Source organism: Sus scrofa, chromosome 8 (assembly GCF_054392235.1).
Source record: "Sus scrofa isolate SSC_HxYL_T2T_F1_AM1 chromosome 8, Sscrofa_HxYL_maternal_Yorkshire_Landrace_v2.0, whole genome shotgun sequence".
NCBI classification, from domain to species: Eukaryota; Metazoa; Chordata; class Mammalia; order Artiodactyla; family Suidae; genus Sus; species Sus scrofa.
This window is the reverse complement of record NC_139390.1, coordinates 45,022,294-45,045,865: the sequence shown is the minus strand read 5'-3', so window position 1 is coordinate 45,045,865 and position 23,572 is coordinate 45,022,294. Positions and strand designations below refer to the sequence as shown.

Sequence of the window (23,572 nt, the reverse complement as noted above, 5' to 3'; positions counted from 1 at the left end):
GAGTACATACTATTTTCTATAAATCCACATTATTCCCAATGTGGAAAAAATTTTAAACATAATAAACTCATAACCACTGAGCTGAAATAAAATTCCATGGCATCTGATTTTCTTTTCCTGGAATGCTAGATTGACACATGATTAAGTGTTTGTTATACAAGGGATCTTATCTCAAGTCACTGCTTTTATAAGTTATCTATTATTCTCAAAGTTGATTCAATGTTAACCCTTTTATCTACTTACCTTCTCAAACTTTCCTTATTTTGTAGAAAGGTTTGGGTGGTGAGGGAGATGTGAGACACCCACTGCAATGTTAATTAACATTTTGAACAATAAAGATATAATCAAGGTGGCTTCTGTTTGATGGGAAGGAAGGGGTGATCTTGTGAACACAGAATTCATTCTATGGTAGAGGAAAGTCAAAATATCTGGGCTCTGTTCTGTCATATTTGCGAGGAAGACTCTGGAAGAAGACACGATAGTGGCCCTCTATTCTTCTAATCCAGCCCTTGGAACTTTTCCCAAGATCCTTGAGAAAAAGACCACACACTAAGAGTCACGAAAACTTGAGACTGGTAAGTTGTGCTGGAGATGGAACCTTATCCACCCTAACCAAGAACAAATTAATCAAGACTTGTAGGCCTGGCCACTCAGGAAACAACAGAGAGAAAACCCAGGAGAATAGGCAGAAATGCACCAATGCATCAGTGGTGAAGGTGTGGGCAGCGGAGGAGATGCTGGCATTGGGCCAACCAGGAGGGTCAGCTAAGCTAAACACCTCTGAGGAGGACTCTGGGCACTCGAGACACGTTAAGGCAGGGGCTAGCAAACAATGACCCATGGGTCAAATCCAGCCCATTTTTGTCCAGCCCTTGTGCTAAGAATATTTTTTACATTATGAAGTGAAGGAAAATTAAAAAAAAAAGTTTCATGATACAAATACACTGTATGAAATTCAAATTTCAGTGTCCATAAATAAACTTTCACTGGAACACAGCCATATTGTGCCATAATAAGAAAGATATATTTGGTCCCTGCCCACGCTCTCCCTTTTCTGTTTCCTGGCACACAGCTCCCCAAACCCTGGGGATCTCCAAGGTGATGGTCTTTTTATGTGCTGATGAGGCAACAGGTGGCTTCAGACTCCTGAATAGCCTGGGATGGGGCCTCCTTGCCAGGGGAACCAACATGGGATTAGAGGGTTGGAACTTCGCCTCCTACCCAGATTTTTGTGGGGTGGTGGTTGGAGGGTAAGTTAATCACTAACGGCTGATGATTTAATCAACCATGCATATACAATGAAGCCTGCGTAGAGAACCCTAACCTAAGGGGTTGTGGAAAGCTCTTGGGCTGGTGAATGCAAGGTGGTGTTAGGAGGGTGGTACTCCCAGAGAGGGCTTGGAAGTTCTGTATCCTTTAATTTATGCCTGTCCCTATGTGTCTCGCCTATCTGGCTATTCTCACGGATGATAGAGTAAGTAAGCTGCTTTCCCGAATCCTGTGTGAATTCTGAAGTCTAGTCTATTATTGAACCCAAGGAGGAGGTCGTAGGAACCTTCCATTTATAGCTGGTTGGTTAGAAGGACCAGGGTTGTGGACTTGTGATTAGGATCAGAGGTGGGAGCAGTCTTGTGGGACTGAGTCCTTAATCCATGTGATCAGACAGTAATTCTAGGTGTGGGGTCTCAGAACTGAATTAAATTGTAGGACACCCAGATGGTGCTTGGGATTGCTTGATGAGGAAAATACACATTTGGTGTCAGCAGTGAAGGCCTGAGAGTAGATGGAAAACAGGAGTTCTTAGGTTCTACAAACTCATTCATTTGCCTGTGGCTGAAGGCTGCTGCTTTGGAACAGCAATGGCAGAGCTGAGTAATTGTCACAGAGACCCCAAGGTGCAGCAAAGCCTAAAATATTACTGTCTTTACTTTATGATCTCATAAGACATACATTATCTTGTTTAATCTTCACAACCATCCTATGGGGAGTGAGAGTGTGTATTTTTTACAGAAGAATCTAAAACACAGATTAAGTAACTCATCCTTGGTCATTGCAGAAATAGGAAGTAAACCCAGGAGCCTGTCTGATAATAAGGCCAACATTCTACTGACTTTGAAATATGGGGGCTGTTTTTATACTATAAGGATTATTATGCCAATTCCTCTACCAATAAATTTAATCTGGAAAACAAGGATTAAATTTATCTGCTAAAATAGAAGGTCAGATTATTGTTCCTATGAACTGAGGGAATGAACCTAGATATTTCAGAAGGGCAGATGCTAGAGGCCCTTTCGGGATCCCAGTGAGCTCCTTTCTTTTCTTTTTTCTTTTCTTTTCATTTTCCTTTTTTTTTTTTTTTTTGGTCTTTTTTGTCTTTTCTAGGGCTGCACCCATGGCATATGGAGGTTCCCAGGCTAGGGGTCTAATTGGAGCTGTAGCCACCAGCCACAGCCACAGCCACAGCAAGGCCAGATCCAAGCCACATCTGCAACCTATACCACAGCTCATGGCAACACCAGATCCTCAACCCACTGTGCAAGGTGAGGGATTGAACCTGCAACCTCATGGTTCCTAGTTGGATTCGTTAACCATCTTTTTTTTTTTTTTTTTTTTTTTTTTTTTTAATGTATGGCCATACCTGCTAGAGGCTAGGGGTCGAATTGAAGCTACAGCTGCAGCCTACATCACAGCCACAGCAACACCAGATCTGAGCCTCATCCGCCACCTACACTGCAGCTTGTGGCAACACCAGATCCTTAACCCACTGAACGAGGCCAAGGGTTGGACCACATCCTCAAGGATACTAGTCAAGTTCTTAACCCACTGAGATACAACGGGAACTCCCCCTGAACTCTTAAGGAGATCCCCTTTTACAAAATTTTACTTTAAGCCTCTCTGGTTTTAGGAATCAAAGAAGAAAACTAGAAAGACTGTGGGTGTTTGTGACATATTTAAAAGGAGGGTTATGGTAGAGGAATACATTATGGGAAAGTATACATATTTTTTTTTTCAGCCACACCTGCAGCATATGAAAGTTCCTGGGCCAAAGACTGAATCCAAGCTGCAGCTACAACCTACGCCACACCAGATCCTTAACCTACTGTGTCAGGCAGGGGACTGAACATCAAGCTACAGCAAAGATACCACCAGCTCCTTAACCTGTGCACCACAGTGGGAATTCTGGGAAAGAATATTTTTCTGAGAAATTTTCCTTTAAAATCCTAGGGAAAAGGCTAATGAAAGTGAAAAGAAGAGCTGGATTAGAATAACACTTACACAGAAGAAAGTTACATCTTGAGTAAGACCTCTCCTACAATTCACTCAGTGCTTCAACAGGAGACCCAGGAGAAGAAGTTTCTCAGCAGCTCAAGGGGGAAGGAGACTCTGATTGGTTAGAGGCTAACCAGTCTACAGGCTAACCAGTCAGGATCCTTCTTGAGTTTTCAACAGTACAGCTCTTTCTGATCCCTTTTTTCTTTTTTCTTTTCTTTTCTTTCTGATTCTTGAGACAGAATCAGAAATGTATTTTGTGGCTGACATAGACAGATCCTTGAAGCCTCTACTGGAATTAGGCCAGCAAAAGAAATGCCACAATTTCAGATACAAATTCAATTCACTCTGAATTTTTATATGGTGATTAGTTCAGAAGAAATCATTACCAGCAATGCCATTTTGGCTTCTGAACATAGACACTGCAGGAACATATATTTGGATACTCACAACATACATGCTGAGAAGGCTGAGTTCTTTCCCATTAACTCTGAAACCACAACCATATTGTTTTACTGGCTTCTCCTCTCTGACTGAAAATACAGAGCTTTCAAAGAAACTTCCCTGCTCAGAGAAAACCCAAATAATATTTCTTCCTTGTTTCAGTACCTCTTACATCAAAGTCAACATGAAGACATGGGCATTGACATAACAGAAGTTTCAAACTCTAAGAGACATTAGAGACTGTTTATTGCCAGCCTTCCCATTGGCAGATGGCAGAACATAAATCTTATGATTTGGCCCAAACTGCAAGGCTCCTGAGGTACAGGGGTCAGACAGAAACTGAGGCAATTAATTTGACCTTGAGTTTAGAGTTCACTCCCACATTCTCAATCGCCTCCTCAACAGAGATGCAGAGAAGCCCTCCCTTCTGTGGACCCCCCTCCCCACAATTGCTGCAACTTCTTTGATAAAAATTTTACCCTTTGTAATTTAAAGTTCCATCCTTGATCATTCAAGAGTTATCAAACATGCTCTATTTTAGTCCAACTGGAGACTTAGAATTCATGGACATGTTATACTAATATTAATATGCCCAGTAACATGGTTTTGGCCATCCACGGTTTTTAAAACATTTCCCCAGGCTCTTTTTCATGATTTTATCATCATCTTTTGCACTTTCTCAAGAAGCTATCTTTAGTCCTTTTTAAATTCTCTAAACATATTTTTTAAATCCCCATCCTCATTATCCTGTCTTTGCCACTTAAATGAAAGTTAAGTATGTTTCCAGCCTTAATCTATCTACCCAATGCAGATCACAATTTATCCAACTTTAGACTTGCAGTATGTTATTTTATACTGAAATTGAAAGACAGGACTACCAGCTTGAAGCCATCTGGTATAAACATGGATGGGATAGAGATATATTAAGTTTTTACTACACAGTTCACTTTTCCGTTATTTCCCCTGGATCTTCTGTATGTGTAGTACAAATGCACTTATGGAGATAACACACAACTTGAGAAGAAATAATTTCCAAAAGATTTTCCTCTATATTTTCCTTTTCTATTTTATCATTTTGAATTAAGCTGTTCCACTGATTTTTATTATTTTTGTCGATTATTTTCTTTTCCCCTTTATCATTTTCATTACTTTATTATTTATTTATTTATTTACCTTTTTGGGGCAGAGAAAAATCTCACTATTCACAGAAATGGGTGAATTCACTGAGGTCATTTGACAATGAAGAGAAATTGAATACACAAGTCATGAACAGAAGGGCATGGCATGGGGAAGACCAGTGTAAGTGAGTGTGAGGGATGCAAGAAGTTGTGGGAAGGGCAGGAAAGGATGGTGCTAGAGATAATTACAAAATTAGAGCCGGCATCAGTGGTGACTGACTATGTCTGAGGACGAGGATGACTTTGAGGTTCCATCTGGAAGGACGATGTGCTATTAATAGAAAGAGGCAGCAGAAGGAAGTTAATTTTGAGAAAAGGGATGGGGAACTGTGCTTTGTATACACAGATCCTGAATTGTTAGTGGGACAGCTAGGTAGTGATGTATCTGAAAATTGTATTATTTAATTAAGGAGCAAAGAACTGGTTAGCAGGAAGAATCTGTGGTCCTCCACACAAAGCAAGCCATTAAAATCAATTTAATTCAAACTGTTTAATGTCAAAGGGCTGTAAAAGAGAGAAGATGGTCATATTGATTACTCTGGGGGATGTTTACATTTAAAAATTGAAGAGAGATGCTATGACTCGGGTGAAAAAGCAGGAATCAGAAAGATATGATGAAAATGAAAAAGAAGAAGACACATGTTCAAAAAGTGGTGTGTTTTGGGAGCCTGAAGAGGGTAAGGGGGTTGTTAGTCAGTTAGGGCTGCCATAAAAGTACCATAAACTAGGTGACTAGGTGCCCTATACAATAGAAACTCATTTTCTTGCAGTTCTGGAGTCTGGAAGTCCAATGTCAGGGAGTTGGCATGGTTGAGTTTTGGTGAAAGCTGTCTTTCTGGCTTGCAGATGCTACCTTCTCACAGTATGCTCACATGGTATTGAGGAGGGAGGGGCACTAGTTCTCAGTGTCTCTTCTTATAAGGGCACTAATCCCATCATGAGGTCTTGTAACAGGGAAGAATAAATCTGACTCCATATTGTATCTGCTTCTTTGGCTCTAACTTTTGTATTCTACTGCTTTTGCTAAAAGTTAATCACTAAATGGATGTTGCCTATAACTGAAAATACACATAATGGCCCATCTCTGGGAACCCTGCCTCACATGCCTGAGCATTAAGCCAGAATTGCTTTGCTTAGCACACAGGAAACCTCCTGACCAGGCCTACCTATGACTCGCTGCAGAAAGAACAAATTAGCACATCCCCACTCAGAGTCTGGCAGTAACTAGGAAATATTGCAACATCTTTTTTTTACTTTATCTCCTCACCTCCCCCTCTTTGTTTTATAGAAGAAAATATCCTCCAAACCCTGGCAAGATGGTTCTTTGGGACACAAGTCCATCATCTTCTGGGTCTGCTGGCTTTCTTAATAAAGTCAATATTCCTTATCCCAACAACTTCTCTCTCAATTTACTGGCCTGTTCTGTGGTGAGCAGTATGACTATAGACTTGATAATAGTCCTGCCCTCATCACCTCATCTAAACTTAATACTAGCCAATGAACATTTCTTTAATTTCAATAATATTAGTCATGACATAAAATCTCATTAGAATGTCAAAAATTTAAAGATCTGACAATGCCAAGGCTTGACCATGGGGAATAAACGGAATTTTTCATAAACTGCTGGTGGGAATGTAAAAAGTAAAAAAGACTTTGGAAAGCAGTTTGGTGGTATCTTAAAATGTTTAACATACCCTACCATACCACCTAGCTATTCTAAGTATTTACTCATGAGAAATGTAAATATAAATTCAAACAAAGAAAGGGTGGGGGAAAAAACTGTAATTGCAATGTATACATGTAAGGATAACCTGACCCCCTTGCTGTACGGTGGGAAAATTAAAAATATAAAATTAAAAAAAATAAAAAATAAATAAATAAATAAATTCAAACAAAGACTTTCACACAAACATCTATGAAGCAGCTTTACTTGTAATAAGCAAAAACTGGAAAAAATTTAAATGTATTTGATTAAGTGAATGAATGAAAAAGATGTTGTATAGCCATACATGCAAAGAACTGTTACCAGCAGACACATGCAACAGAGAAAGTAACTCTCAAAATCATTATCTGAGTGAATGAGGCTACACATATAAGAGTCTACACTGTAATATTACTTTGCATAAAATCTAGATACTGCAAGCAAACTTATATGTAAAGAAAGCCGATCAACAACTGCTTGGGGATAGAATGGAGGCACTAACTGGAAAGGGATAGAGAAAATTTTTAGAGTAATAGAAATGATTTTTATCTTGATTGTGGTGGTGCTTTCATAGGTGTATACATCTGTAAAATCTTTTCCAATTATATATATTTTTTTGTATTTGGAGGACTAAAAGAACCAAAATGAAATAAATTCCAAAATACATAAATAATAAGCCCATGGAGAAATGAGACCCGGACTTTTTCATCCAAGACGAAGGGGTAGAAGGTAACAGAATCCGGGGGTCAAGAGCAGCTGGTAAACATTTATCAGACTTTTAGATGTTGCATGACAGATTAGAACATTGAAGAGCCCCACAGCGAGGACTGACTTTTCTTTCACACCTAATATATAAATAAAACACATGCACATCTGATAGATGACACATGAAGAGGAAGAAAAAACTGACCTACAGTCAAGAAAAAATAGTCAACAGAAACAGACCAAGAAATGACCCAGATGTTGTTAACAGACGGGAACTTTAAAACGATCATGATAAATATATGAAAGAATCCAGTGGCATGGTTGAATAGTATGCATAAATAGGAGTTTCTATTAAGAAATTGAATGTAAAGAAAAAAAAACAATTGGAAATGCTAAAAATGAAAAATGCAACAACAATAATAAAAAATTCCATTTAACATGACAGGAAAGGATCCATGAACATGAAGTCAGGTTAATGGAAATAACCCCAATGAAAACACAAAGAATAAAGAGTTATAAAATAGGAGAGCATGTGAAATCTGTTAACAATATCAAAAGGTCTAACATACATGTATTTAGAGTTCAGGAAAAAAAGAGAAAGAGAGGAAAAGGAAGCAGAAAAATATCTGCACAAATAATGGCTGGGAATATTCCATATTTGAGGATAGGATCGCACACAGATCCAAGAAGCTAATTAAACCCTACATGTGATAAATACAAAGAAAACTACACCTAGGCATATTGTTATCAAACCACTGAAATTCAAAGATAAAAAGAAAACTTTTAAAAAACATCGGGGGGGGGAATAAAGAGAAAGAAAATGATATGATTTTTACTTACTGTTCATCAAAACAATAGAGCTAGCAGATAATGGAACAAAAATGTATGGGCTGAAAGAAGAAAAAACAAACCTCTTTACCTTACATATCCAACAAAACATTCTTCATGAGTTAATACAAACAAAAATTAAAAAAAAAAGAAGAAAAGAAATTCCTTAAACATTACATTCATAACAACTTTAGACTGGTGGAGAATTTTAAAATACTTTATTTTAATTTAACTAAATTAGTATTAAACGTATTATTTTTTCTTATTTTTTTGTTTGTTTTAAATTACATGGCCATACCCATGCTATATGGAAGTTCCCTGGCCAGGGATCAACTCTGCATCCTCATAAATACTAGTCAGATTCTTGACCCACTGCTGAGCCACAACAGTTCTGGAACTCCCAGGAACTACTTTTTCTTGTTTTATGTATTTTATTTGGAGGTTCACAGACCATTTGAACCTAACCTTAAAATATTGTGCTAGAGTCCCATCTGACTATTGTAAAAACAAATGCTATTGATCATATACAAAACTGTTTATAAACCATCAGAAAAATTTGTAGATAATCAGTTAAGGTGATAAGGCATAGTTTCATAGAGGTTAACTCTACCTGGCTAAAATACTGTTTCTGCCACCAATGCAATATATGACATTTAGGCAAATTACTTTTTCTTGATTTGTTTCCTCATCTTTAAATTAAATAATAAATGTAAAACACTTCTAGAGGGGTTCAATAAAGGTAATTAGATTTTAACAATGCTTAGAATATAGTATTTACTTAATGAATGTTATAATTACCTGAAATTGAGTGTAAATTATTCTAGCACCTTGCTGTTGCTCTGTTCAAGCCTGATTAACTCTGAAGCAGTAGTTGTCAACTTGTGCAAAGCACTGCACGCTCTTGGCTTGGGGTATGCTCTGAGACTCTTTCATAGGATGTGCAAGGTAAGAACTACTTTCATAACAGCACTCAGATATTATGGGCCCTTTCCATGCTCATTCTCAAAGTCTACAGTTTAGCCTTGCAGAAGTTCTACACTGTCTTCATCCAACAGCCAATGTAATGTGTGCACAGGTAGAATTTTCTAAGGCAATAAGTTTAGGGTCTAAATGTATGTATTTTCAGGGACTAACTCAACTTGTTCTCAAAACTTTTACTGTGCTCTGCTTATCTATCATTGGTTATATTTGCTATGATCTCTGTAACTTTGTTATTGTCCAATAAATCACCATTTTGAATTTTCAAGTTTTTTTTATACTATACCTACTTGTAAACACGAGAAATAACTACACTTGGTGTTTTGTTTTGCAGTAATATTAAATGATAGTAACTCTTCTAAATTTTAAATTTTCACTTCAGCAGTTATGATTTTAAAATTGAACAATATACATTTTACTTCAAAGAAAAATTTATTTATATTTCCCTTATATTTAAGAACAGATTTTTGGCTTAAAAAGAGAGAACTGGAAAACTTGCTCAATCCATAGTGACACCATCTACATCTACCATGATAGTTTGACAGCTAATACTCAAAGGTTTCTTGATGAGAGTAGTGACGATATTAATTAATGTGATTATTTTAATACCATATAATAAAGTACAAAATCTGTCAACATTTGGAAGATCTGCAAAACAAGCTGAGCCTGTATCTTCTAATGAACATGGTATCACAAATTCATGCACAGATAAAGGATCCATTCACAAAACAATGGATTTTTGTTGTTTTGTCTTTTTAGGGTCACACCTGGAGCATATGGAAGGTCCCCAGGCTAGGGGTCGAATCAGAGCTGTAGCTTCTGGCCTGCACCACAGCCACAGCAGCACAGGACCTGAGCTGTGTCTGCAACATATAGCACAGCTCACGGCAATGCCAGATCCTTTAACCATTTAGTGAAGCCAAGGATCAAACCCATGTCCTCATGGATACTAGTCGGGTTTGTTACCAATGAGCCACAACAGGAACTCCAGAACAATGGATTTTAATGGTTTCAGATCCCGTATGGCAAGTAACCTTTATAAAATGGGCACTTATCAAATTTTGAAATTTTTGTACCAAAAGAATATCTACAGCTGTCTTGAAACATATTAAGCCACTCCTACCTGTTTGCTGTAAGGCTGAGTTTTTTCATATGCTTCAAACAAGATAAAGTGAATGTGTTAAATATTGAAAACATGTTATGTTTTATTTCAAACAATTATATATTGTTTTTAGGAATTAAAAACAAAGATAAACAAAAACAAGCCAACAGTGGACCCTAAAAGACTGTCTCATGTAGGGGTTGGTGAGTAGAGAGAATAAAAATGCACAAATTCAAGTTAAGGATCTAGCATTGCTGTGAGCTGTACTATAGGTCACAGATGCAGCTCAGATCCTGTGTTGCTGGGGCTGTAGAATAGAACAGAAGCCACAGCTCTGAATCGATCCCTAGCCTGGGAACCTCCATATGCCTTGTGTGTGGCCCTAAAAAAAAAAAAAAAAAAAAGCACAAATTAAGTGAACTGTGATCTATCATGGCATGCGATGGTGACATAAAAAATCTGCATCTAACCTTGACATGGTACAGTGGTATTGCTTCCTGAAATAAATGACACTAAGCCGAGCCCTACTGAATAAGTAGGAAATAATAAGGTAAAGAAAAGAAGAAAGGGTATTCCAAGGGGCAGAAAAATATGTGCAAAAAGAAAGGCAAAACAAGAATTTGGTGGCAAATTGCAGCAAAGACAAATGGCAATAACACAGAATTCAAGTAGGAAAATAACTGAGACATTGAGAGCAAATTAGACAGTAAAGTAGGGCTGTCAGATTACCCCCCTGAAGTTGTGAACACTTAAAATGGTGTGTGACACAGCAGGTAGCAAAAATTCATGGTATGCATGCAACGACCAGTGATCATTTATCAAGGCCAGCTAATGTTTACATAGCCAAATACCACTTCATTATGTATAAAATAGACTAACAGCACAGAGTTCCCAACATCCACTAACCACTGAGACAGCCAATATTAAGAATAACTACACAGATATTACTCCATTTTTTCTGAGATAGACAATCAGACCTGAGCTGCACCTTTGACCTACACCATGGCTTACAGCAATGCAGGATCCTTAACCCACTGAGCAAGGCTGAGGATTGAATCTGCACCCTCACAGAGAGTAGGTTGGGTTCTTGACTTGCTGAGCCACAATGGGAACTCCAGTAAAGATACTTCTTCGTCACCAATGAGGAAAAATAAGAGGGAACCAAAAGTATGAGCAAATAGCTCTTTTCAGGATTTTCTCTCCTTCCTGTTGACTTCCTCCTTCCTGTTTGAGTGCCATGTTGTTAATCCAAAGTGCCTTACCTTTCTTATCAAAGCCCCACATGCTAGGGTTTCCCGTAAAACCATGCTCTTGATTGAAGGCAGACAGCAATATAATAAAAGTGAATTTTTCTCTTGGACACACAAGATTGTGTTACTCTTCTGGGTAAAAGAGTTATCCTGTGGCTTCCTAGAGGTACCCTCCAAAGGACTGTGTCAATACACAAATGTTGGGCAGGTCCAATGGGAGGGAAATTTGGGTGGAGTATGCATGGCCTTATGATACCCATGATATTCAATCTTCTTGTTCCTGGACAAGCCGATAGGTGTGTGTAAGTGATAATACAGCCTAAAGTCAGGATAAACCCTTACAGCCTCAAAGGGGAAGCTAGAGGGAAAGAGGAAGGGGAGAAGAAGAGCAAAATCAGTTAGGATGACCTGCTATTCAACAGACTGTCAAATATCACAGCTCTCTCACATACCACTATGAAAACTTTTTAGTGTAAGATGACACAGCAAAAGCTTAGGAATATTACTCTAAACAGTCCCCACAGAAAAGAACCCGAAACAGGTGCAACGGCATATTAAATTGTTATCTGAAGTAAAGATGAATAAAGAAGAATGTTAATTATAATGAGTGACTGCAAATATTTTAAGACATTGAAAAAATGAAATTTTATCCTGAATTTTCAATGGGAGGACTGCCTTTTGTTAATCACATTTGTAAATGTCCCAGTGCTGACCCAGCATAAGAATCTCTTGCTTTGAATCTTGACATAAGAAGTCTTGAATGGATTTACAATGAGATCCTGCTGTGTAGCATTGAGAACTGTCTAGATACTTACATCTCAACACAACAATGGGAGGAAAAAGTATATATACAAGTATGTGTAACTTGGTCCCCATGCTGTACAATGGAAAATAAATAAATTAATTAATTTTTTAAAAAAAGAAGTCTCGACACCATTAGCACATTCATCTTAACATCCTCCATGTTACATCTGTAATCCTCTAAATTCTTCACCCACAGGAAGAATTCACCTATACTGGATTAAGTTTTATATTCACAACTATACAACTTAAAAGTTCATATTATACTAATGAAACACTGAAATTTTTGGTCTATGTTTAACTAACTTAACAATATGAACCACCTGTCATTTAACTACTTATAATAGAGCAACTGAAGCTGCAGAATGATTGAAAATTAAGAATAAGCAACTAACAATTTCAGTGTATACATATAAAATGAGATTAGTAACATAACAAAACTCTTCTGGTAAAAACACACTATATTAAAGGGTTTGTCAGCTTTGTGGATGGAAACACACTATGCAAGGTGAGGAACAAAACAATTTCCATGTTAAGCCTAGAAGTACATATTTTATAATAACCTATAAAGGAAAAGAATATGAAACATATACCTGAATCACATTGCTTCACACTTGAAACTAACACAACACTGTAAATCAACTATACTTCGATAAAAAAGAAATAATGATAGAAAATATTGGCAAAGTCTAGAAATGCATATCAAACTCTGAATAGCTGGAAGTGATTTATGAAGTTCTAATTAAAAGTAATGAATACGCAATACATCCTTTCCCCTAAACTCAAAAGAACAAAATGGTTCCACATTTCCTAATAAATAAAGGCACTATTTACAACAGCCAAGACATGAAAACAACCTAAATGTCCACTGAGATATGAATGGCCTAGCACAAATGAACATCTCCTTAGAAAAGAAAATCATGGACTTGGAGAAGAGACTTGTGGCTGCCTGATGGGAGGGGGAGGGAGTGGGAGGGATCGGGAGCTTGGGCTTATCAGACACAACTTAGAATAGATTTACAAGGAGATCCTGCTGAATAGCATTGAGAACTTTGTCTAGATACTCATGCTGCAACAGAAGAAAGTCTGGGGGAAAAATGTAATTGTAATGTATACATGTAAGGATAACCTGACCCCCTTGCTGTACAATGGGAAAATAAAAAAAAAAAAAAAGAAGATGTCATACATACAAACAGTAACTACTTAGCCATAAAAACAAAGAATTCCATTTGCAGCAAGATGGATGAAACTAGAGATTTTCATACTGGAGGTCAGAAAGAGAAAGACAAATATCATATGATATTACTTGTATGTGGAATCTAAAATATGGCACAAATTAATTACAAAAGAGAAATAGACTCACACAGACTGTGGTTGCCAGGTGAGGGGGCAGAGAGTGGGTGGAGTTTGGGGTTAGTAGATGCAAACTACTACATTTAAAATGGATAAGCAAGGAGGTTGTCCTGTACAGCAAAGGGAACTATATCCAGTCTGTTGGGACAGACCATGATGGAAGATAGTATGAGAAAAAGAATGTGTATATATGTATGACTGGGTCACTATGCTGTATAGCAGAAATTGATACAACACTGAAATCAACTATACTTTAATAAAAATAAAATAAAATTAAAAAAAATAAGAAAGGCTCAGGTGACATCATGGCCTTGTTACCTAACCCCTTTTTACCTTAAATCTTTTTATAAATATTCTCCAGCACAGCCTCACTGCTCTGAGCAGTCCAAGTCATAGCACACATTTTTACCAGAGTTTCATGATGCATGGAGCACTTCTATTACGTCTGTGAAAGGGATGGGAACTAAACAGAAATGGCATCTCTTCCCGTTGGGGAAAGCGGACAACTCAGCAAGTAATTATAGCAGAGATAAGACAGAGAAAGACAAATATCACCGGCTATGGCTTATATGTGGAATCTAAAAAAAAAAAAAAGATACAAATGAACTTAATTGCAAAAGAGAAACAGATTCAGAGACATAGAAAACAAACTGGGAGTTCCCGTCGTGGCGCAGTGGTTAACGAATCCGACTAGGAACCAAGAGGTTGCGGGTTCGGTCCCTGCCCTTGCTCAGTGGGTTAACGATCCTGCGTTGCCGTGACCTGTGGTGTAGGTTGCAGACGCGGCTCCGATCCCGCGTTGCTGTGGCTCTGGCGTAGGCCGGTGGCTACAGCTCCGATTCAACCCCTCGCCTGGGAACCTCCATATGCCGCAGGAGCGGCCCAAGAAATAGCAACAACAACAACAACAACAAAAAAAAAGACAAAAGACAAAAAAAAAAAAAAAAAAAAAAAAAAAACAGGTTACCAAAGGAGAAGGGGGGTAATAAATTAAAAGTTTGAAATTAACATATACACACTTTATGTATCTATAACGTAGATAAACAAAGACCTACTGTATACTGTACAAGGAACTAGACTCAATATTTTATAATAACCTCTGAGGGAAAAAGACTCCGAAAAAGAATAGAGATATATATGTATAACTGAATCACTTTGCTGTATACCTGAAACTAACATGATATTATAAATTAACTTATACTTAATTTAAAAAAATCTCTTGGGGTAGAACATTATGGAAGATGATATGAGGAAAAGAATGTGTGTGTATGTGTGTGTGTATGTATATATATATACATACACACACATATATGTATGACTGGGTCACTTTACTATACAGCAGAAATTGATACAACACTATAAGTCGACTATACTCTAATAACCACATTTTTTAACTTACAGCATAGCATGATAATGGGATAGATGCCCAAAGGAAGTTAGTTGCAGGAAAACAAGACAAGGCCCTCGATTCAGACTTAAAGAGCAGAGAAGTTTTCTGAGAAGGAGAGCCTAGTTTGAGACTTAAAGGCTGAGTAGGTTCAGGCTCCTCAAAGATGGAGCTAGGGCAAGGGAATCTAGGAAGGCAGGGGGTTTTGTTACCCAGGAAGGAACGCTACAGAGGTGGGGGGTGAGAAGGGATAGCCTTGCCAGCTCCCCCTCAGTAGGTTGGTCTCACTCACACACACTCACAGGCTTCCTGCACCACCCTCTTCCTTTCCTCCATCTAGGACACTCTCCACTCTTCTCTGTGGTTGTTAAATCCCAAGGTCCTGCAAATCCATCATCTTTGTGCTATTTGAAAATCTCGGCTAAATGCCAGACAGTCCCTAGAAAGCCTTCCTCCATAGTTCCCTTCTGTGCAACTCTGGCCTTTCAAGTTCTTGAAAACTTATTAAAATGGCACCACAAATATTGCACTCAAGGTTAAGTGTTAACATATATAATTCTGAGACTGTTTCTGGGTTCTGTTACCTCTATACACAGACTTTAAACTCCTTCGAGTTAGGAAATGTCATAAACTGAGGAAATGTCTTCCTCAGTGATAAGCACAATCCATACCAAACTTCGTTGTGAGAAGGACAAAGAAATGACCAGCCTCTGAGGAGTATCAAAAAATATAAAGTAAGCTGAGGCTTTCAAAGATCACAAACGCAAAAAAAAAAAAGTATTCTTTTAATTCTTGTTATTATTTCCAGATACAGTGGTGATAACAGCATTTATTGGCTATAGGAAGAAACCACTGGTTGCTGGGGATGAAGAAATTCAAATTCAAGCACCTGACTAGACATGCAGAACTATTTTATTCTGGCTTGGCTTAATCTCAGTTCCTCAAGAAAATATTATTAGATCAGAAAAAGCAAGACAAAAATAGAAATAACAAATTCAAGGCCCAAGGTACAGTATGATGGTAAATATTATTCTAAACGAATTTAAGTCCATTAATTTGGAGACATTTCGTTACAAAGCACTTAAAGCATCTGCAGATGTGCTAAGAAAATAGTCAAAATCATCTTTTAAAATATTCTGATAAAGAGTTGATAGAGAGCAAAGGATCCAGTCCTGGTCTTAATTTTCAAAACAGAAAAGGTGGGTTCCAACAACTTTTACCTAGAGAGCTTAACACTGACTCCAGACACAATTCCTAAAAGATTTTTAAAATTGCAGTATGTAAGCATTCAAAATGTGAAGTGTGTGAAGTGTTGTTACCTACCAGCTAGCAAGAGGTCACAAGGACCTTATCATTACAAACTACCCTACAGCATAGGATGATAATGGGATAGATTCCCAAGGGGAGTTAGTTGCAGGAAAACAAGACAAGGCCCTCGATTCAGACTTAAAGAGCAGAGAAGTTTTCTGAGAAGGAGAGCCTTGTTTGAGACTTAAAGGCTGAGTAGATTCAGGCTCTTCAAAGATGGAGCTGGGGCAAGGGAATCTAGAAAGGGGGATTGTTTGCTTTTATTTCTACAGGGTTACTTGACAGCTATTTTGCAGAAAGTGGAAGTGCATTCCAGCAAGGAATCTGACCAAGTCTGTCACAATACACGCCTGGGCCACACAAAGGAATATAAACTCTGAGGAAAGAGAGCTCTTTGACTAAAAGCTTCTTGAACAGCCTTACAAAGACGACTAATTCATGGGCTCCTGTAAAGCAGGGATCATGCCAAACAGCCTTCCTGTTCACCATTTTGCACAGTTACTGGATGAGGATATTACCTATACTGTGATCTGATCTGTTCATGCCTCTAAAGTGGGAAGAATGGTTACTCTGTATCATAGAATCAGAATCCAAAAATATCTTGACCTTCTGGAACAAGAGGCTAACTGAAAGTAAAGATTAAATTCAATTGCAGTAGGTACTTTATTGTTTTATTTTTATTTTTTGCTTTTTAGGGATGAACTGAGGCATATGGAAGATCCAAGGCTAGGGATTGAATCGGAGCTACATCATAGCCACAGCACCGCGAGATCCGAGCCACATCTGTGACCTACACCAAAATTCAAGGCTACTCCGGTTCCTTAATCCACTGAACGAGGCCAGGGATCGAACCTGCATCCTCATGGATACTAGTCAGATTCATTTTCACCACACCACGAAGGGAACTCCTGCAGTAGGTATTTTTAAAAGTCCCAAATCTAGTGGCCAAATGGACAAATTGAGAAGATGCATATTTGCAGAAGAGTATGCAAAAAGATGCATAATTAAAGTGTAGAATAGATGCAAAAAAAAAAAAAAATGAGATGAGGACAGGTTAGATTTTAGGATGATTTACCATTTGCCACCCAGAGGAGAAAACTGGGTATAACCAAAAGTGGTAGGATACTCTTCTTTGTTCAGCTCTTTGGACCATACTTTCAGAAAAACAGGAGTGCAGCCAGAGGAGAAATTTACTGATGATAATAACCTTCTCAAACTATGCCAATTAAGGATGAGTTGAAGGAACTGAAGATTACCATTGATATCATATTCATATTATATCTCAGCTGTCATCTATAAAAGCTTTCTGTATAAGTACTCAAAGAGGCAAAAGTTAGGATATGAATATTATTGAGGCAAATAGCAGAGGTCAGTATAAGAAAAGAGTTCTTATGCTCAGAACAAATCAAATAGAGGAATGGCTCCCATGTTCCCGATTAATCTTTTTAAAATTATAGTTGATTTACCGTGTTATGCCAATTTCTGCTGTATAGCATAGTGACCAGTCATACATACACACACCTTCTTTTTCTCATACTATCTTCCATCATGTTCTATCCCAAGAGATTGCATACAGTTCCCTGTGCTAGCTTTCTAAATTGATCTTAATATTTTCCTTGAATTTAGAAACAAGGTCATCTACTAAGAATGGAAAAATAAAAATAATTTTGAGTGGCTAACCTGGGAAACTCTGGAACATGTATTATGGAGAATTTGATAGGAATTGTCCAAGAAAGAATAAAGGAATTGCCTAGTGTTGTTAACCACCCCTGCAGCTGAAGAGTTAGAATGAATCAGATTCTGGAAGGTCAAGTGGCAAGAGATCTGAGCCACTGCTATCCAAAGTAAGTGTGGTGAGTAAAGAGAGAAAAGCATGAGAAATGTGGGAATGGCTGAGGAGCAGTCACAGGAGAGGAGGGTGGTGAGGGAGGGAACTTACTGGAAGGCCAGGAGGTGGTGGTCAGAAAGACAGTCTGAAATTCTCAGCTTCTTCAGCTGGGCAGTTCTAAATGATGCGAAGGCCCAGGTGGGTGAATACCCATGGATTCCCAGAGGGAAACAGCATAGGCTAAGGTCCTGTGGATCTAATGTGTAGATGTTGAGTGAACTTCTAAGCAATGATGGCTGATGAAAGTGTAGAAAGAAAACCCTCTGTTAATTTAGATTCCCAAGGGAAGCAGAATATTCAGGAGGTCAATAAGCACTGGTCCCAGGGAGAGGGTGACACTAGTGAAGGGTATAAATGTAGAAAGGTAAATGGTAGTTAGGCCATGGTGAAAGGAGTAAGTTACAAGCGGTTCTGAACAGGCTGCAGGCCATGGAGTGTGCATAGGACCAAGATCATGAGAGCTCACGTAGGCTTCTTGCAAAACAAATACTGATGCCAAGATGATATGCTTGAACAGAATAACCTACAGCACCAAGACATCAAAAACTGAATTCAATAATTACAAACACAATTAAGCTTATTAGACACCCACTCTGTGCCAGACAAGGATAAATATCTTTTTTTTTTTTTTTTTTGTCTTTTTTTGCTATTTCTTTGGGCCGCTTCCGCGGCATATGGAGGTTCCCAGGCTAGGGGTCGAATTGGACCTGTAGCCACTGGCCTACGCCAGAGCCACAGCAACGCAGGATCTGAGCCGCGTCTGCAACCTACACCACAGCTCACGGCAACGCCGGATCGTTAACCCACTGAGCAAGGGTAGGGACCGAACCCGCAACCTCATGGTTCCTAGTCAGATTCGTTAACCACTGTGCCACAACGGGAACTCCAGGGATAAATATCTTGAAACAGAGTTTGGTAGTGATATAGACATCTGAACAAGTTTTTTTTTTTTTAATTGATTAGTATTGTTTTTCATCTTTTCAATTTTATATTTTATTGAAGTGTAGTTAATTTACAATATTTTGAAAATTTCTACTGTACAAAGTGATTCAGTTATGCATGTACACACAACCATTCTTTTTCAGATTCTTTTCCCATATAGATTATCAGAGAATATTGGGTAGAGTTCCCTGTGCTATATACAGCAGGTCTTTTTAATGTAAGGTGGCATAGAGAAAGAGGACGTGAAGTTATGTTAGGCCTGGAAAACAATTCAGGATTAAGAGGCTTTCCCTAGACTACCCAGATCCCTTTGCCTGGGTGTTCACTTCCAAAGCCACTGTCTCCTGTTGGCTTCTTGCTAATTGCCACTTTGATGAGAAGGAGTTAGTTGTATGAGAGTGAATTAACTTGACTTGCCTTTGAGTTTCTGAAAGGGAGAGTTCATCTTAATAAAAAGATTATATTGTTGGCCAGAAAGGATTTCAGGTAAGCAACTACAAGCAGTTGAGAATTAGATTTTTGTGGCAGGGTGGGTGGGGGTGGATTACGTCCCAGAGCCCCTCTAGTTTTATAAGGTAGTCACTCTCTCCTGTTGCTGCCAAGAGAGTTTGGCTTAATGTTCTTCACTCCTGACAAATAATAATCCTATTCAGATTCCGCAAGCCTCGAGGCTATAGGAAGAAAAAGCCTGTTGGCTTGCACTCAGAGGACAGAAAAATAGATGAAGTAGGTCAGACACTTCCAAACTTTTTGAGAGAAACAAAAGAAACAAATGTGATTTAGGATGAACAAAAAAATGCCAATGCCAAATAAGTCAGCTAATCTAAGAGCAACTAAATTTGTTCAACTAAATAACTACAAATTACCAAAAGTTCTTCTTGTATCAAGAGGGAGATACTCAACTAAAAGTATTTGTACAGACACCAAACAAATATTTACTGAACATATCTAGGTGGCTAGAAACTAAAAACCATTGAAAGCATTGGTATTTTGGAAGGAAAAATAGCTTTCTACAAATATGCAGAAAGTTAATAAACAGTAATGTTTAAGAAAAGTTTTGGGTAATTATTTATAATTAAGTGGTATAAAAATCAATGACATAAAAGTTAAATATCCTCGCAAACAGAAAAGAAAACTAAGCTACTTCCTGGCAAATCTGACAGTCATAATGGAAATAACAATTTATCATTTTCTTCTTTACTTTTTAGTACAATATTAATGCCAAAAGGTTTTTCAAAATAGTACCTTAAAAGAAGATTATTTAATAAACGATAGTTATAAGAGATAGGAGGACCAAACTTTGTGAAGCTACATTTCCTTCGGCATGCTCATAAATGACAGAAAACTATCTAGGACATGTTATTTTATACCTGGATATCTCGTAGCAGGAACTCTAAGAGGCTTTTTGTATGCATACACTAGGAAACACCACACCAAGCATAAGTATTTGTATTGGATTTTAAAGAGAAAAATAAAATTCTTACTTTCTCTGTCATACACTAGAAAAAAAAGATCTTACAGCACAAGGAGAAAAAGAGGGTACTATTCTATTCATTACAAATTTCTATCAAATAAACTTCAGCCACATAAGTTTCCTGATACATTTAAAAACATGTAAGTGGGGAGTTCCCACTGTACAGCAGCGGGTTAACGATCTGGTGTTTCTGTGGCCACATGGGTTCCATCTCTGGCCCAGAGTGCAGGGAAAAAAATACAAGTGGATCTTTTACATATGAGATGTTTAATTACTGTAACAATATTTTCATTATTCTAAATTTTCATACTATTTTATGTCTACAGGCTTTATAGAGAGAGCCTACTTTTTTGACATGAGAAAGTATAGCTTACATATTTTAATGCTGTGATTCTTATTTTCTTATTGAGTCAAGGATCTCTCTGGATATCTGAGAACTCTGGATTATCTCCCTAAAAATGCAGTGACTCAAATGTTCAAATAAAAGTTTAGGGACTATAGGACCCCTTGAAGCAATCCACAGACGGAGCTGTTTAATAATTGCTCAGATAGAGAGTACAGTCAACAGGGGCAACCTCCAACTGAAAGCGTAATAAAGTTTATGCAGCTTTTTGACAAATTAAGGTTCACTTTGAAACTTTAGACATTGATATTTTTGTTATATTGTTACTATTATTGATTTTTACCACTCTTTATAATATAGTGCCTGGAATAACAACTCCTGAAAGAAAAAAAAAATAGCCATTTTAGGAAAAGCAGCAGATCACTTCTACACTACAAACCAAAAATTTCTACCCATCACTGAACGCTCCAGCGTTTATCTATGTGTCATCAGATGGTTAACGACGTTCCTATTAAGTCCAGTTCTAGTAAGTAGGTAAACATTTAATGAAATCTCCATCATCACCAATTTTCAGACCCTGAAAATTCCCCTCTGATATGTTATACATGAAGCTTTAATGTAAACTACACATAGACGTGTTCTATTTAAAATTCAGAGGGCTTTTCAGTATGTTGGAAGCCAAGATGCCTCGGTCATAATTAAGCGACACTTTCAACCTTCTGGTTTACTTTAGAAAACAAAAACTGTTTATCAAGTGCACGGATGAAGAATGCAGGAACAACCCTGTGAAATGAGTGAGCAAAAGAATGATGCACAAAAATTCAGAGCCTGAAATCACATGACCGCATGGCAACGCAGCCCCCAAACAAATGCCCAGGCGAGGCTGCTCAGCCCACCAAGCACAATCTCCCCGCACAGCCCCTACGCAGAGATGGTGGTGCCCCCTCTGCTCGCCGTTCTCCAAAGTGTTGCAGTCACAATGAGAAATCAGACCGCCAAGCAGAAATTCACACGCGCGCTCATACGCGCTCAGATACATACACACAGGCACACAGTCTCACACCTGGGGAGCCCAAGCAGCCCCACTGGAAGTTTGCAGGCTGCCTTGGCTAAGTGCCGCCGCGATCACAGTCCTCTGCTCTCCAGGAGCGAGATGCGCTCACTCACCAGCGCAGCTCTGCAGGACGAAGCTGCGGCGACGCCGGGTGCGGCCTCAGTCCCCACGGGTTCTGAGTTCCGGGCGGCCCTCAGCGGCCCCGGCTCCCTGAGGCCTCAGCGCCCCGGCCGTGGGAGAAGAGAGTCCCGGCTCCCAACGTTCTCACGCCCGGGCCCCGCAAGCGCAGCCGCCAACACGGCGCTGCTGGGCGCCCACCCCCGGCCAGCCCTCCGCCCTCAGCCGCCACGGGTCCCCCGGGCCCTGAGCTGCCCCCGGCGTCGTCTCCTTTGCTCCCTCGCCCTTCCCCGGCGTGGGAACCGGGCCCGGCCCCCGGGCTGGGCGACTGGGAGCATAGGAGGGCTTCCCGGGGGAAAGGGGGGTATGCTCCGGCCGGGCTTCCGCGGCGTGGGTCGCTCCTCCGGGAAGCCCCGACCCTCGTGGGTACGCGGCGACTGCTTACCCTATGGCTTCCCCGACCTTGGGCTTCGTTCCTGAACCGCCAGCAGCTCCAGGACGCACCCCGCAAATCCGCACTGAGAACGCAGGAAGAGTGGGCGGCAAGGGAAGGAGGTGGTGGGCGGGAAAGGGGACCCTGCGGTGGCACCTGCCAGTCTCTGTGCCAGTGCCCCCACTGCCCGTGCGGCGTTGGCGCTTACTCCGGTCTCCCGGCTCAACAGGCGGGGCGCGACGCGACGTGCAGCAAACCCGGTTCCCGCGCTGCGCCCCAGGCTCAATCAGCTCTGGCCCTGGTCTCTCCCTCTCCTCTCTCTCTCTCCGTCCGTTCCTCCCTCCCTCTTGGACTGCCCCAAGGATCCCCCGCAGAGACTCTCCCAGCTGCCTTTGACTTCTATTGGGAACCCCTCCCCTTCCCAGCACCGAAAGACTGAAAAAGAAAGTAGCGGCTGAGACACACCACGGCGAGGTCACTCTGGACACAGTCCCCTGCCCCCTCGTGGCTCGCCCTTCCCCGCAGGTGTTGATGGCCTGGTATGGCTCCCGCGGCGACTCTCTGCTTTTTGCCTAAAGTCTAGGGCAACCAAAGAGCAGGAAAACTGCATGAAACCTACTCGTGGAAAACCAGCTCGATGCTGAGTCCCACCCACCGCGACCAGACTAGGGCAGGGGCATTGAGCTTTCCAGCCGCCTAGTTGCCTTCTCAGCAGTTTCTGTGTGGAGAAAGAGACCAGGGGACAGGGACACTGGAAAAGAAAGGAAAAGGAGGGAGGGGACTCAAGGGAAATTTAGCCGATTTAATTTTTTTTTTTTTTTTTTTTTTTTTTTCCCCACTGTGCACTGGTCCGGAAAAACTGTGGTTTACTGTAGTTAGAAACTCCGACATTCCTGCTGGGAAATTGATGTCTGCATGGATGGTTTTCTTGTCCCGGTTTTCGGGTTAAAACCAATCTACTCCTTTTGCAAATGCAATTCTATGGTTGCAGATCATTTTCATCTCTCCAGTAAGG

General features: G+C 39.7%; 1 protein-coding gene across 12 annotated transcripts in view; it reads right to left on the bottom strand.

The window, feature by feature from the left end:
* The window catches only part of GUCY1A1 (guanylate cyclase 1 soluble subunit alpha 1), a 69,413-nt gene extending 46,096 nt beyond the window's left edge, over positions 1-23,317 (bottom strand). For 3 of the 12 annotated variants that reach the window (XR_014811964.1, XR_014811967.1, XM_084971078.1), the window contains exon 1: positions 22,570-22,926. The gene's annotated coding sequence lies outside the window, so the exon portion shown is untranslated. Of the gene's footprint in view, positions 1-22,016; positions 22,927-23,022 lie in introns of those variants that run through there. The other 9 variants (XR_014811968.1, XM_021100507.2, XR_014811966.1 and 6 more) reach the window with 7 other exon arrangements.
* Between the last annotated feature and the right edge of the window lie 255 nt (positions 23,318-23,572).